This window comes from Ornithorhynchus anatinus, chromosome 1 (genome assembly GCF_004115215.2).
Source record: "Ornithorhynchus anatinus isolate Pmale09 chromosome 1, mOrnAna1.pri.v4, whole genome shotgun sequence".
NCBI classification, from domain to species: domain Eukaryota; kingdom Metazoa; phylum Chordata; class Mammalia; order Monotremata; family Ornithorhynchidae; genus Ornithorhynchus; species Ornithorhynchus anatinus.
In genome coordinates, this window is record NC_041728.1 from 68,799,993 (window position 1) to 68,816,215 (window position 16,223).

The 16,223-nt window shown below is 45.2% G+C and overlaps 1 non-coding gene across 1 annotated transcript; it reads left to right on the forward strand.

Annotated features, from left to right (window-relative positions):
• The first annotated feature begins 7,372 nt into the window (after positions 1-7,372).
• LOC114816355 lies at positions 7,373-7,510 on the forward strand. Its single transcript, XR_003764117.1, has one exon. It is a non-coding gene; the product is annotated as a small nucleolar RNA SNORA7 (small nucleolar RNA).
• The last annotated feature ends 8,713 nt before the right edge of the window (positions 7,511-16,223 follow it).

Sequence of the window (16,223 nt, forward strand, 5' to 3'; positions counted from 1 at the left end):
AATCAAAGATAACGCCAAGGTTATGGACTTGTGAGACAGGAAGGATAATGGTGCTGTCTACAGTGACGGGAAAGTCATGGGAAGGACAAGGTTTGGGTGGGAAGATAAGAAACTCTGTTTTGGACATGTTAAATTTGAGATGATGAGAAGGACATCCAAGTAGAGTTGTCTTGAAGGCAGGAGGAAATGTGAGACTGGAGAGAGCGAGAGAGATCAGGGTGGTTTCCGTTCACATAGAGGTGGTAGTTGAAGCCACCGTAGTGAATGAGTTCTCCAAAGGAGTGATGTAGATGAACAATAGAAGGGGATCCAGAACTGAAACTTGAGGGATCCCCACAGTTATGGGGTGGAAGGCAGAGGAGGAGCCCGTGAAGGTGACTGAGAATGAATGGCCAAAGAGATAAGAGGAGAAGCAGGAGAGGAGAGTCAGTTAAGCCAAGTTGGGATAGCGTTTCCAGGAGAAGGTGGTGGTCCACAGTGTGAAGGCAGCTGAGAGATTGAGAAGGTCTAGGAAGGGGTAGAGGCTGTTGGATTTGGCAAGAAGGAGATCACTCGTAACCTCTGAGAGGGCGGTTTCTGTAGAGGGAAGAGGACTGAAGCCAGATTGGAGGGTGTCAAGGAGAGAATTGGAGGAGAGGAATTTGAGACAGTGTTTGTAGACAACTTGTGCAAGGAGTTTGGAGAGGAATGGTAGGAGGGAGATGGGTGATAACTGGAGGGAGCCATGGGGTCAAGGGAGGTTTTTTTTTAAGATGGGGGCACATGGGCATGTTTGAAACCAGTGGGGAAGAAGCTATTGGAGAGCGAATGGTTGAAGATGGCTGTTGAGGAGGAAAAAAGAGAGGGGGTGAGAGGGGGTTTGATAAAGAGCAAAGGAATGGGGTCAGATGTGTAGGTGGTGGTGGTGGGTTTTGAGAAGAGGCAGGAGATCACCTCTAGAAATACTGCTGGGAAGGATGGGAGAGTTGAGGAGGGGCCCAGAATGGGGAGGGACTGAGCAGGAGCAGGGGCGATTTTAGGGACCTCATACATGATGGTGTCAATTTTCTTGATAAAGTAGTTGGCCAGGTCACTGGGGGCAAGGTGAGGGGAGGAACCGGGGGCCTGAGGAGGGAGTTAAATGTCTGGAACAACTGGTAAGGGTGATGGGCATGGGTGTGTCAATAAGGATGGAAAAATAGTTTTGCCAGCCAGAAGAGAGGACAGAGTTAAAGCTTGAAAGGGTAAATTTGAAGTGGACCATGTCACCCTGATGTTTAGATTTCCTCCAGCAGCACTCTGCGGCTCGAGCCCAGGAGAGAAGGAGGAGGGCTGGGCAGATGATCCAGGGCTGTGGGTTAATGGTCCGAGATCAATGAAGGGATAGGGGAGTGAGTGAGTTGAGTTCAGTATAGAGAGTGGTGTTGAGAACATCTATTTGATCATCAAGGGATCTTCCCCATGATGGAATGGGGGTTTGGAGTGGGGGTTCTATAGGGCACATTTCGCAGAAGCTGTGGAGGGTGGAGTGATGGAGGTGTCAGTGTGATGGGTGGGGAGGATTTGGATAGGATTGACTGGATGGGGCCTGGTTCTAGGGGAGGATGACGAGGGGTGGTGCTAGGGGAGGGGAGGAGTTGGGTGGCCCAGGGGGCAGGAAGGTGAGGTGAGAGAAGCGGACTAGAATGGGCTGACAGGAGTGGGACTGGGGTGCATGGGGTGGGTGAGGTAAACGACAGCAGTAGCAACTGGGTGAGGTAAATGTCAGCAGTAGCAACTTAATAAGCGACAGCATTAACAACTCAATCCGGTGATACCCAGAGATGGTTGAATTGTCCTTGGGCCATTGAGTATGAAAAGGCCAGTGACTAGGGGAGCCGTTCAGCAGTAATAGCTCAGACTGGCATCTGGGCCGAGGCTGGGCTACCCCCAGAGGGGATTCTGCTAAGAGGGACATTTTTCTAAATAGTTTGGGCTTTTGGTTTCTTCATTTTATATTGGCCTATGTCTCACATTAGACTGTAAGCTGCTTTGGGGTTGGAGGGGAGGGCAGGGATTGCATCCTTTGGATTTCCTTCAAGCATGTAGTCCCAAGAACTGTCTGGAGAAGGCACCTGATCTTACTGATGATGATGGTGATCATGAGGGGTAACAAACTCTTTTTCTGCCCTGAGGATGTCAGCTCTGTTCCAGAGCCTGGTACCAGGAGAATTTTCCAATCCTCCAGACAGAAACGGCTTGACACCACTCTGTCTTGGGAGACATATGAGAAAGGGAACACTTATTACACAGGCAATTTCCCACCTGAAGCCCATGAAAGAGCACGGGCCTGGGAAGCAGAAGACCTGGGTTCTAATTCTACCTCTGCCACTGTCTGCTGTGTGACCTCGAGCAAGTCACTTAACTTCTCTATCTATGCCTCAGCTTCCTCAGCCATAAAGTGTGGGTGAAATGAACTGTTCTCTCTCCTACTTAGATTGTGAGCCCCATGTGGGACAGGAATTGTGTCTGACCTGTTTGCTTTGTGTCCACCCTAGAGCTCAGTTCGGGGTTGGCATATAGTATGCACTTAACAAATACCACAGTTATTCTTCATTATTACGAAAAGAGTCTATTTTCCCTCTGAAAATGTCAAACAGCAGATTTGGGAGGACACGCTTAAGTGCACATAGTTTTACGAAAGATATACTATCCACTGCTAGGAAATGTTGAGAGTGCACCTACTTAACCCTTCAACTTTGAAATGTTTGACATTTCTTAGGTAATGGCTTAACCCTCTGGGGACTTGCTAGCACTCCTTTTTTGGCAATGCCTTTAAAGAAAAAGGTTAGCACGCATCAGCTAGAAAAATGGGCTTCAGCGTCCGTGGTGATTTGTACTCCTTAAACAATAGGTGGCGATTCCTGGTTTCTACAAACAATTTCCTTTTAGGGGAAGGGAATCCGTTTATGGGGCAGGAGCCCATTAGCTTACATTCGGGTGAGGCTGTTCTTCCTGTTCATGGGATGAAATTCAATATAGTTTATGTGCCCGGGCTCATTGACGTTTATAATAAAACGGCCACCTGCCAGACCCTGGCTTTTCATACCAGTCAATTTCTTCACTAATATGAGCAGAACAATGTGCTTTTACCCGATTTAAATGGAAGAAAGAACACTTTTACCTGGCAATCCATGAATTTTGCTTCTATTTTCTCCTTGGGAAACATCACTAGAGAATAATTGAATTTTCCCAAAGCTAATCGCTGTAGATTTCTCTAGACTGCAAGCTCGTTGTGAGGAGGGAATGTGTCTACCAACTCTGTCATTTTGTACTCTTCCAAGTACTTAATACAGTGCTCTGCATACAGTAAGTGCTCAAGGGATATAGAAGATTGATTGATTCACTGATTGATTGATTTCCTTGATTTTCTAAGTGTTAACCAACAACTCAATCTGGTCAGGTCTTGCCTAGCAAGTACTAGTAGGATTTTTGCCTGATTTATTAATGATTCAGTGGCATTTACAGAGTACTTACTGTGTGCAGAGCATTGTATTAAACACTTGGGAGAGTACAATATAACAGCGTTGGTAAACATGTTCCCTGCCTACAATGAGCTTATAGTTTGGAGAGGAAAATGGCCATTAAAATAAATTACAGATATGTACATAAATGCTGAGGGGCTGAGATAGGAGCAAATAAAGGATGCAAGTTCAAGTGCAAAGGTGACACAGAAGGGAGCAGGAGTAGGGGGAATGAGGCCTTAGTTGGGTTATAGCATTTATTGAGTGCTTACTATGTGCAGAGCGCCGTATGAAATGCAAGGGTGAGGACAATATAACAGAGATGGTAGAAACGTTCCCTGCTCACAAGGAGTTTACAATCCAGAAGGGAAGGCAGACATTAATATAAATAAATGAATAAATTTTGGATATATACATAAGAGGAAATGAGGGCTTAGTCAGAAAAAGCCTCTTTTTAAAAATAGTATTTGTTAAACACTGTTCTAAATGCTGGGGTAGTACAAGATCATCGGATTGGACACAGTCCCTGTCCTAGATGGGGCTCACAGTCTTAATCCCCATTTTATAGATGAGGTAACTGAGGCCCAGAGAAGTGAAGTGATTTAATAATGTTGGTATTTGTTAAGCGCTTACTATGTGCAGAGCACTGTTTTAAGCACTGGGGTAGATACAGGGTAATCAGGTTGTCCCACGTGAGGCTCACAGTTAATCCCCATTTTACAGATGAGGGAACTGAGGCACAGAGAAGTTAAGTGACTTGCCCACAGTCACACAGCTGCCAAGTGGCAGAGCCAGGATTTGAACTCATGAACTCTGACTCCCAAGCCCGGGCTCTTTCCACTGAGCCACCCTGCTTCTCTAGTGATTTGCCCAAGGTCACCTAGCAGACAAGTGACAGAGCCGGGAGCTGAATCCAGATTATCCGCTAGGGCATGCTGCTTCCCTCTTGGAGAGGATGTGCTTCAAATAAGGCTTTGAATGTGGGGGGAGCGGTGATATGTCATTTATGATGGGGGAGGGAGTTCCAGGCCCAAAGCAGGTTGTCAGCGAGGGGTCATTGGTGAGATAAACAAGATGGAGGTACAGTGAGTAGGTTGGTATTTGAGGAAAAAAAATTAGCAGGCTGGGTTGAATTAGGAAATCAGCGAAGTAAGATAGGAGGGGGCAGAGTGATTAAATGCTTCAAAGCCAATAGTAAGGAGTTCCTGTTTGATGCAGATGTGATGAGCAACCACTGGAGGTTCTTGAGGAGTGGGGAAATGTGGACTGAATTTATTTTAGAAAAATGATCTGGGGAGCAGAGTGAAGAATGGACTGGAGTGGGGAGAGGCAGAAGGCAGGGAGGTCAGCGAGGAGGCTGATGTATTAGTCAAGGTGGGATAGATGAGGCGGTTGGATCAATATGGTAGTGGTATGGATGGAGAGGAAAGGACAGATTTGAGCAATGTTGTGAAGGTAGAACCAACAAGATTTGGTAACAGATTGAATATGGGTTGGCAGGACATCCAATCAAAGATGTCTTGAAGGCAGGAGGAAATGCAAGCCTGTAGAGAGGGAGAGAGATGAGGGCTGGAGATGTAGATTTGGGAATAAAATAAATAAATAAATTGTGGTATTTGTTAAGCACTTACTATGTGCAAAGCATGGTTCTAAGCACTGGGGGATACAAGGTGATCAGGTTGTCCCATGTGGGGCTCACAGTTTTAATCCCCATTCGACAGATGAGGTAACCGAGGCACAGAGAAGTTAAGTGACTTGCCCAAGGTCACACAGCTGACTAGTGGCAGAGCCAGGATTAGAATCCATGACCTCTGACTCCCAAGCCCACGTTCTTTCCACTGAGCCACGCTGCTTCTCCAATCATTCTCACAGAGGTGATAGTTGAAGCATTGAGAGTGAACGAGTTCTCCAAGGGACTGGGTTTAGGTGGAGAATAGTTGGCCTAGAGGATAGAGTGTGGGCCTGGGAGTCAGAAGCACCTGGGTTCTCATCCCAGCTCCGCCACTTGTCTGCTGTGTGATCTTGGGCAAGCTACTTAACTTCTCTGTGCCTCAGTTAACTGTAAAAAGGGGAATAGAGAGTGTTAGCTCCATGTGGGACATGGACTGTGTCCAACCTGATAAACTTGTATCTACACCAGCGCTTAGTAGAGGGCCTGGCATATAGTAAGCACACTAACAAATATCATAAAAAAACCTGAGCCTTAGGGATTCTCACCGGCACTTCAAACTAACAGAACTCCCCATCTTCTCACCCCAACCCTGTCCTTCCCCTGCTTTTCCCATCACTGTAGACAGTGCCACCAACCTCCCTTTTCACAAGTCCATAACCTTGGCATTATCCTCAACTCATCTCTCATTAAACCCACATGTTTAATCTATTCCCAAATCCTGATGGTTCTCTTAAACATTACTGAAGTCTGCCCTTTCCTCTCCATCCTAATTGCTACCATGTAGATCCAAGGCACTTAACCTATCCCACCTTGATTACTGCATCAGACTCCTAGCTGACTTCCCAGCCTCCTGTCTCTCCCTACTCCAGTCCATACTTCACTCTGCTGCCCAGATCGTTTTTGTACCGAAACGTTCAGTGTATCTCCACTCCTCAAGAACCTCCAGAGGTTGCCCATTCACCTCTGTATCTTAACAGAAACTCCTCACCACTGGCTTTAAACCAACCAATCCCCTTGCTCCCTCTTACCTCACCTCGCTACTCTTCTTCTCCTCCTCCTCCTAATAATAATGTTGATATTTGTTAAGTGCTTTCTATGTGCCAAGCCCTGTTCTAAGTGCTGGGGTAGATACAAGGTAATCAGGTTGTCCCACGTGAAGCTCACAGTCTTCATCCCCATTTTCTAGATGAGGTAACTGAGGCACAGAGAAGTTAAGTGACTTGCCCAAGGTCACACAGCTGACTAGCTGCAGAGTCGGGATTAGAACCCATGATCTCTGACTCCCAAGCTTGGGCTCTTTCCACTGAGCCACACTGCTTCAACTACAACCCTCCCTGCATACTTCCTTCCTCGAATGCCAACTTATCCACTGTACCTCGCTCTCATCTGTCTTGACACCAACTTTTTGCCTACATCCTCCCTCTGTCCTGGAACTTCTTCCTCCTAGGAGAAGCAGCATGGCTCAGCGGAAAGAGCACGGGCTTGGAAGCCAGAGGTCATGGGTTTGAATCCCAACTCTGCCCCCTGTCAGCTGTGTGACTGTGGACAAATCACTTCACTTCTCTGTGCCTCAGTGACCCCATCTGTAAAATGGGGATTAAGACTGTGAGCCCTACATGGGACAACCTGATCATCCTGAATCTACCCCAGCGCTTAGAACAGTGCTCTGCACACAGTAAGTGCTTAACATATACCAATATTATTATTATTATTATATCCGACAGACGATCACTCTCCCCATCTTCAAATGCTCTCTTCCCACTACGCCACGATGCATAACAACAACAATAATAGTAAAAAATAATATTTGTTAAACACTTTCTATGTGTCAAACCCTGTTCTAAACACTTTTGGTGGATACACGTTTATTTGATTGGACTGTCCCTGCCCCACAGGGGCTAAAAGCCTAGGTAGGAGGGTGTAGTATCTAATCTCCATTTTACAGATGAGGGAGCTGAGGCACAGAGAAGTTAACTAATTTGCCCAAGTTCACACAGCTGGGATTAGAACCCAGGTTCTCTGATTCCCAGGCCCGTACTCTTTCAGCTAGACCACAGTTTCTCTGGCTTTTTAAACACCTGAAGTTTAAAGTATGGCAAAGGGGGTGAGTGGGCTTCCTAGACCCTCCCAGGTGGAGCAAAGAGAGAGATTCTATCCATATCTCTGGCACTACATGGGCATTGGGTGCCAGGAATTTGAGGGAAAGTGAGATCACTGATCCCTCTCTGGGTTGCACCTGGAGAGTTTCCAGTTCTCTCCCCGTCTTGACTGCGGGAGGGAGAGTCAAGCAGAGACCTAACCATTCCATTCCTAGCTTGGCCAGGGGCTAGGGAGTGGAAGGCAATCTGCTACAAGTCAAAACTCACCTGTGCTGGGCAGCAGCGGCATGGGAGAGAGTCAAGAGCGGAGACTCAAGTTTACTGCGTGGAAGGAGGCAAAGGTAAACCACTTTTGTATTTTTACCTAGAACATTCTATGCATTCATTACCAGAAGGATTGCAGATGGAGGTGGGGTGTTGTGGGAAAGGTGTGTCCATAGCATCATTACGGTCAGAGTTGACTTGAAATCATCACTGAGTCGGAAAATTTCCTCCCTCTTTCTCTCCCCAAGTTAAGTAGAATGAAGTCAACCCTCACTTCTGTTCTTGGTGATAAAAGTGTCCTATCCCTGCTCCCCATGCCCTGAGACAAAGGAAAAAGTATTGAAGATGGCCCGAGCCCTCAGGATTCTTTGATCAGAATTCCAATTCAGAGTCCCCTGAATTCTTTCCTCCCGCAGCATGAGAACATGAAAGCAACTGTCTTGTACTACCCAAAGGAAGAACTAGGAACTGGAATCCCCAAGAATGTAGACCTAGGATTTTCCTACCTCATCCAGATCCAAATCAGTTAACAGTATTCCTAACGCCTCTCCCTAGAGAGATTGGCAGACAAATGAACCCTCTTTTCCCCCCTTTCCCTCTGCTCCTCCCCGTCTCCTTTCCCCTCAGCACTGTACTTGTCCGCTCAACTATATATATTTTCATTACCCTATTTATTTTGTTAATGAGATGTACATCACCTTGCTTCTATTTATTTGCTATTGTTTTAATGAGGTGTTCATCCCCTTGATTCTATTTATTGCTATTGTTTCTGTCTGTCCGTCTCCCCCGATTAGACTGTAAGCCCGTCAAAGGGCAGGTACTGTCTTTATCTGTTACCGATTTGTACATTCCAAGCGCTTAGTACAGTGCTCTGCACATAGTAAGCGCTCAATAAATACTATTGAATGAATGAATGACTGAACCAAAGAAGAGCTACCAACTTTCCAGTCAGAGTGTGACTGTGGAGGAAAGGGTAGAGTGTCATGCCTCAGCACTACTGACCTGAGGATAGAGCTAAAAGGTTGGTGAGTTCTTGAATTATCTTACTCCCTTCATGAGCTCTTAGTCTAGTGGGTTGCTTTTATCATCCTTGAGCCTAGGTATTTCAGAAAGGCCCGATTATATCACGGTCTGTGTTCATGCAAATATAAGGGACACTGGGAAATGGCATGTGTTGGGAAAACCTGGAATTGATCTGAAGTCTAGGCTCCATGTGAGCAAAAGTGGTTTTTTGACCATAATGATTGGCCCCTCCTATAGGCCTCCTGATTGACTGTGAGGTACCTGATTGGCACTGCTCATCTGGCTCTTGCTGTCAACTCCCCCCGCAGACCCCGAAGATAAGGAAATATGTGGCCTAGTGGATAAAGTACAGGCCTGGGAGCCAGAAGCCCTGGGTTCTAATCCCACCTCCACCACTCACCTGTTGTGTAACTTTGGGAAAATCACTTAGCTTCTTTTGGCCTCAGTTTTCTCAACTGCAAAATGGGAATTCAATATCTGTTCTCCCACCTGTGTAGAAATATGATCCCATGTGGGATACAAACTGTATCCAGCCAGATTAACTTGTATCTACCGTGTTCTTAGAACAGTGCTTGACACACAAAGTGCTTGAACAAATCCTAAAAAAAATTAAATTAAAAATCAACACCCCTTTACCAATATTAATTAAGTACCTATTGAGAGTGACTTTTTTAAGGGTATCTGTTAAGTGCTAATATGTGCCAGGCACTGTACTAAGTGCTGGGTTAAACATGAGCCAACGGTCCATGTCCCATATGGGGCTCACAGTCTTAATCCCCATTTTATAGATGAGGTAACTGAGGTAAAGATAAGTTAAGTGACTTTCCCAAGGTCACACAGCAGACAAGGGAGACCAGAAACCAGATCCACTGACTTCCAGGCCTGTATTCTTTCCACTAGACTGCACTCCTTCTCATGTCTGCACAGGTTGAATTGGAACTGAATTTGAGATTTGCCCCTCCACAGTTGTCAGAAATGGAATTTCGAATTGAAAAAGCTCCTTAAATACTTTGATACTCACCCCAGCCCCCAAACAGTCACATAAATATTCTTATACTCTACTATTTCCCCTGTCCCTAAATTATTTCAAAGTCTGTTTTAGCTCCTGGTGGGTCGGAATCACATCTACCAACTCTCATGTATTGATAGCACAGTATTCTGTACACAATAAGTGCTCAATAAATACTCCCAGAAACTCCCCTCCATATGGTATCAATTCCACCATCTTCCTGAAAGAGAGGGACCTGGCTAAGATAATTACTTTTTCAAAACCGATTCCAGTCTGCTTTTGCTAGTTATTAGTAGCACAGAAAAGGTAAATGGAGCTTCACTGTAGACAATGTGTTCCATACCATTTTTTGAAGAGTGCTTCATACCCAGTTGGCCTGAAGACAAGATTTTTCAAGGCCCTGGGGAACTACAAGTTGTAGCACTTATCTTAGAGCACTTTAGCATTTTGAAGACTGAATATCTGAAGCTGCTGTTATTCCCTCGTATTCTGGACCAAGTAGTCCTTCAAAATACACATGGAAGCTTGGAAATGACTAGTGGAATTCAGTCCTCTAAAGGAACAAATTCAAGATAATGAATGGATTTGGGGCAGAACTGCCTTTGGTCCTGGGAAAACTGACTTCTGGATGATGGCATTTTACTCTTCCAAGTGCTTAGTACAGTGCTCTGCACACATAAGCGGAATGGCCTAGTGGATAGAACACCGGTTTGAGAGTAAGAAAGACCTGGGCTTTAATCCTGGCTCCTCCACTTGTCTGCTGTGTGACCTTGGGCAAGTTACTTCACTTCTCTGTGACTCAGTTATGTCATCTGTAAAATGGGGCTTAAGACTGTGAGCCCCATGTGGGACATGGGCTGTGTCCATCCTGTTTTTCTTGTCTCTACGCCACTGCTTAGTACAGTGCCTGACACCTAGAAAGTACTCAAGAAACACCATAAAAGGAAAAGAAAATAAATGCCATGGATTGATTGATTGATTGATTGATGGCATCAGACATTTTACCTAAAACAAGGAACAGGTATTATTTCAGTAAATAATAGTAACACTTGGGTAAGGAATGGAGAGCAGCTAGTCTCTGCTCTCACTCAGAACAGGACCAGAGGGCAAGAGATTAGATTGCATCAGCATTAGATTCTAAGTTGGAATTTTCCTCAGATTGAAATTGCTGAACATCTCCAAATGAGGGCTGAAATTCCTGACATTGTATTATAATAATAATAATAATCTTGGTATTTAAGCGCTTAGTATGTGCAGAGCACTGTTCTAAGCGCTGGGGTAGATATAGGGTAATCAGGTTGTCCCATGTGAGGCTCACTCTTCATCCCCATTTTATAGATGAGGGAACTGAGGCACAGAGAAGTTAAGTAACTCACCCACAGTCACACAGCGGACATGTGGCAGAGCTGGGATTCGAACTCATGACCTCGGACTCCCAAGCCAGTGCTCTTTCCACTGAGCCATGCTGCTTCTCTAATATGGTCTGTCTAAGCCCCAGAATGGTGGGGGGGAAGTATGGGGGGGAAGTGTCGAGGAAGGAGAGTTCTGTGTTGGCCCCAGTGATCATGATGAAATCCAACTCTCAAAGAGACAAGATCACAATTGGGATTTAAATAGCAACATAAATGGGGAGATCCCAACAAAGCCTGCTAAAAGCACAGTTGGCAAGGGTATATTTACAGCACTTGAGGATCAAGACTGGCATGATCAAGAAGAGAATCTGTTTGGCAGTTCAGGAGGTTAAGCCATGTTCTGCCTGAGAGCTTTGCCGGAGAAGAGCTGGGAAATAGGGTTTAGCCTAAAATAACAACCCCCCGCCTAAAATTAAGATAGTGGTTAAATTAACCAGCTCTAGTTTCCTTTTTGCCACAGGTATAGTTTGGATGGCTCCTCTCTGGAGAGTTTCCAGTTCTCTACCAGTCTCGACTATGGCAGGGAGAGTCCAGCTGAGGTATTTCCATTCCTAGCTTGGGCAGTGGCTAGTGAGTGGGAGAAAATCGGCTACAAGTCAGAACTCACCTGCCCTAGGCAGCAGTCGAACGGGAGAGAGTGGAGGGTGGAGACTAAAGTTTACTGAGTGGAAGGAGGCAACGATAAACCACTTCCGGAAATTTACCGCAATAATAATAATGTTGGTATTTGTTAAGTGCTGTGATAGATACGGGGTAATCAGGTTGACCCACGTGGGGCTCACAGTTTTCATCCCCGTTTTACAGATGAGGTAACAGAGGCATAGAGAAGTTAAGTGACTTGCCCACAGTCACACAGTTGATAAGTGGCAGAGCCGGGATTCAAACTCTTGACCTCTGACTCCCAAGCCCAGGCTCTTTCCACTGAGCCACGCTGCTTCTTTTACCATGGATCTATGGATCCACTACCAGAAGGATTGCAGATGGAGGTGGGGCGTTCTGGGAGAGATGTGTCCAAGGCACTACTACGGGTTGGAGACAATTTGAAGGCATAAGACAGAAGATAGTTTGGATGGAGAAAAATATGTTACCACCCGAATGAAGATCTTTTCTGGTTGGATTTCAGGGTATGGTGGGTAGCAGCCCAGAACCCACTGTGAACAGGGAATGTAGCTGTTATATTGTTCTATTGTACTCTCCCAAGAGCTTAGTACAGTGCTCTGCACAGAAAGTGTTCAATAAATACATTTGACTCACAGCTCACTTCTCACTACCCTCCCTTTCCTTTGCCTTGCTTTGTGGAAAGCTAGGCTTCACCTCCAGGAGACAGTAAACGTTTCCCTCTATTGACCCAGTGGCCAATCCCTTCTTAGAATATTCCAAACAACATTGGGGGCCCAGAAAGGAAGAGTGGGGGTCTGGCCTGGCATACCAGAACAAGTAAGAAGCAGGGGGATGGACTATATAATAATGTTGGTATTTGTTAAGTGCTTACTATGTGCAGAGTACTGTTCTAAGCGCTGGGTAGTTACAGGGTAATCAGGTTGTCCCACGTGGGGCTCACAGTCTTCATCCCCATTTTACAAATGAGGTAACTGAGGCCCAGAGATGTTAAGTGACTTGCCCACAGTCACACAGGGATTCGAAATCGTTACCTCCGACTCCCAAGCCCGGGCTCTTCCCACTGAGCCACACTGCTTCCCAATGACCAGTGACTATATGACCTTTCAATCTCAGTATTCTTCATCATCATCATCAATATCATCCACAGTATTGACTGAAGGGACATTGGCACTTGGGAGACATATGGAAGAACTGTAAGACACTGAACCCTACCCTTGAGGAGTTTACAATCTAATGGGGAAGACAAATATATATAGTGAAAAGTATACAGAGAGAAAATAGAAATAATATCTACAAGTCAATAAATGCCTAAAGAACAATATAGTTCCTTTTTCTCTTAGCTGTACAGATTTTTAAAAAAGACATTGTCATGGTGATCTGATAAATATAGCCCTCTTAAAGCAAAATGCATACTATTTAAATAAAAACAAATTATATTCAAACTTAAATGCTTTCAGTATATTCTCCTCTAATTTTATTCATTTTGCTCTTTCCCCTTTGCGTTCCTTCTAAATGAATTGTATTGCAATTACCAAATGATGATGTCTCACTATACTTTTTTCTCATTATATTAGAACAACTGTGGGATCTAGCTCTTATTCAGTGTTTCTTACTCCTATAGCATCTCCCCTTTGCTGCTACCTCAATGTCCACTGCATTCATAATTCATAATTGGCAATTCTTCGCTTCCCTCATTTCATGGTTTATAAAGGATTTCCTGTCAAGTGGAATCCAGGGCACTGGTTCCTGAGCATTCTGAGAGCCCTGCTCTATTCATTCAATCATACTTATTAAGCACTTACTATGTACTAAGTGCTTGGAATGTACAATTCGGCAACAGAGACAATCCATGCCCAACAACGGGCTCAGACAACAAAACAAACAGAACAAAACAAAAAAAGTAACGTGGCTCAGTGGAAAGAGCCCGGGCTTGGGAGTCAGAGGTCATGGGTTCGAATCCCGACTCTGCCACTTGTTAGCTGTGTGACTGTGGACAGGTCACTTCACTTCTCTGTGACTCAGTTGAGAAGCAGCATGGCTCACTGGAAAGAGCACGGGCTTTGGAGTCAGAAGTCATGGGTTCGAACCCCGGCTCTACCACTTGTCAGCTGTGTGACTTTGGGCAAGTCACTTAACTTCTCGGTGCCTCAGTTACCTCAGCTGTAAAATGGGGATTAAGACTGTGAGCCCCACGTGGGACAACCTGATTCCCCTGTGTCTACCCCAGCGCTTAGAACAGTGCTCGGCACATAGTAAGCGCTTAACAAATACCAACATTATTATTAAATACCAACTCAGTTCCCCCATCTGTAAAATGGGGATTAACTGTGAGCCTCACATGGGACAACCTGATTACCCTGTATCTATCCTAGTGCTTAGAACAGTGCTCTGCACATAGTAAGCGCTTAACAAATACCAACATTATTGTTATTAAGTAAGAACTTAGGTTGTAAGCCAGGAGTGCTGCCATTGCTGTGTCAACTCAGTACTTCTTCCAGTCCTGAATTTTATCAGTAGATGCAACACAGTGTTGGGAGGAACCATATAATAGTTTCTTTTTTTACAAAATTCTATTTGTTAAGCACTTATTATGTGCCAAGCACTGTACTGAGCACTTGGGTAATCGGGTTGGACACAATCGCTGTCCCATGTTGGGCTCACAGTTTTAATCCCCATTTTACAAATGAAGTAAATGAGGCACAGAGAAGTTAAATGACTTGTCCAAGGTCATGCAGAAGACAAGTGGCAGAGCAGAGATTAGAACCCGTGATCTTCTGACGCCCAGGCCTGTGCTCTATTGCTCTATCCACTACATCACGCTGCTTTTCTTGGTCTTTGGCAAAGCTCTTCCTATTCAGCAGCTCTCAAGTACAATCCCCAAGTGAAACTCTTCTTCTCTGGCATCTCATGTCCATTGGCTAGCCGAGCTCATTCTCTCTCTTGTTCTGCCCCTTATCATCATCATCATCATCATCATCATCATTATTATTATTATTATGGTATTTCTTAAGCACTTACTATGTTCCAACCATTGCACTGAGCACTTGGGGAAGATACAAGGTAATCGGGTTGGACACAATCGCTGTCCCATGTCGGGCTCACAGTTTCAATCCCCATTTTACAGATGAAGTAACTGAGACACAGAGAAGTTAAGTGACTTGTCCAAGGTCACACAGCAGATAAGTGGTAGAGCTGGAACTTGAACCCAGGGCCTTCTGGCTCTCAGGCCTGTGCTGTATTGGCTAGGCCATGCTGGCCCTGTATTTATCCTCATGGCCCTCCCAGCGATAACTGTTACCTGAAAATGCTCGTCTGTGGCACATATCATCCTGGTCACCTCGGACCCATGTGGATGGCTCTGAGCTCTCTTTCCTGACTGTAGTCTTAAAATCCTTATCTCAAGGATTCATTGGCTTGGATCACAGTTTATTTTTATTTTTTTAATGCGATTTTTTAAGTGTTTACTATGTGCCAGATACTGTACTAAGCACTGGGGTAGGTACAAGATAAACAGGTTGAACACAGTCCACGTCCCACACAGGGCTTACAGTCCTAATGCCCATTTTATGGATGAGGGAACTGAGGCACAGAGAAGTGAAGTGATTTGCATCTGACTCCCGGGCCCACGCTCTATCCACTAGGCCATGTTGCTTCTTTTGGGAGCTGGGAGCAGGGGTGTTCCATTGGAGGTCTCCATGGTGTCAAACTGACCTGGTCTCCCGCCCAGTGATGCTGGTCCTGGAAAAGAGTGATAAAGTTGTTTTAGCTCAAAATGGCTGGGTAAACTTTGGCTGGAAGATAACTTGCTGAGGAAAACTGTGTGAGAATCAATTATGGCCCCATGTAGAACATAACCAAAATCTAACCGAAAGCCCCTCTAGACTGTAAGCTCATTGTGGGCAGGAAATGAGTCTGCCATCTCTGTCTTATTGTACTCTCCCAAGCGCTTAGTACAGGGGTCTACACATAATAAGAGCTCAGTAAATACAATGATGATGAAGATGTCCTTCCCTGGTGATGTGCTTAAAGAAAGAAGATTCAGCTTCCTTGCTGGGAGAGTTTCAGCAGACTAAGTACCCTATCAAGGTTCTTTCTAGGGTAGCAATTTGGTGAATGCCAAATGCCTACAGTCTTCAGAAAATGCCAAAAGGAATTAGCTTGTAGACTGTTCTTTTGCCAAGTTGTGACTGTGCTGACAGCAGGAACTGTAACAGCCAGAGGAGAAGCTGTTTGAGGGCCTGTGAACCAACATTCTGTGGCCATTGAAATTTTCCCCTCAGGTCTCTTTCTTTCAGGCCTGGCTTAGTTTTATCTTCAGGCCTTTGTTATATTACCTGACTAGAGGCTCTCTCTGATTACTCACTCAAGGGTTTAAAGTGGGGTTTTATCTCAGAGCTCAAACTGAAATGCTACTCTCGCCCTCCAATTTCTCCACATAAAGCTCTGTGCATGACCTTTATGGGGTTAATTCGAGGCGTTTTACTCAACTGTTTAAAATAGGTGGAGAAAGGGACCATGTTTTCAGGGTCTGCATTGCTGCATGGCACAGCCCGACACCCTGCAGTTATCTCCCCATCTCCCTCCTAGCATTCCTCTCCAAACTCCTTGAGCTAGTTGTCTACATTTGCGGTTTCCACTTCC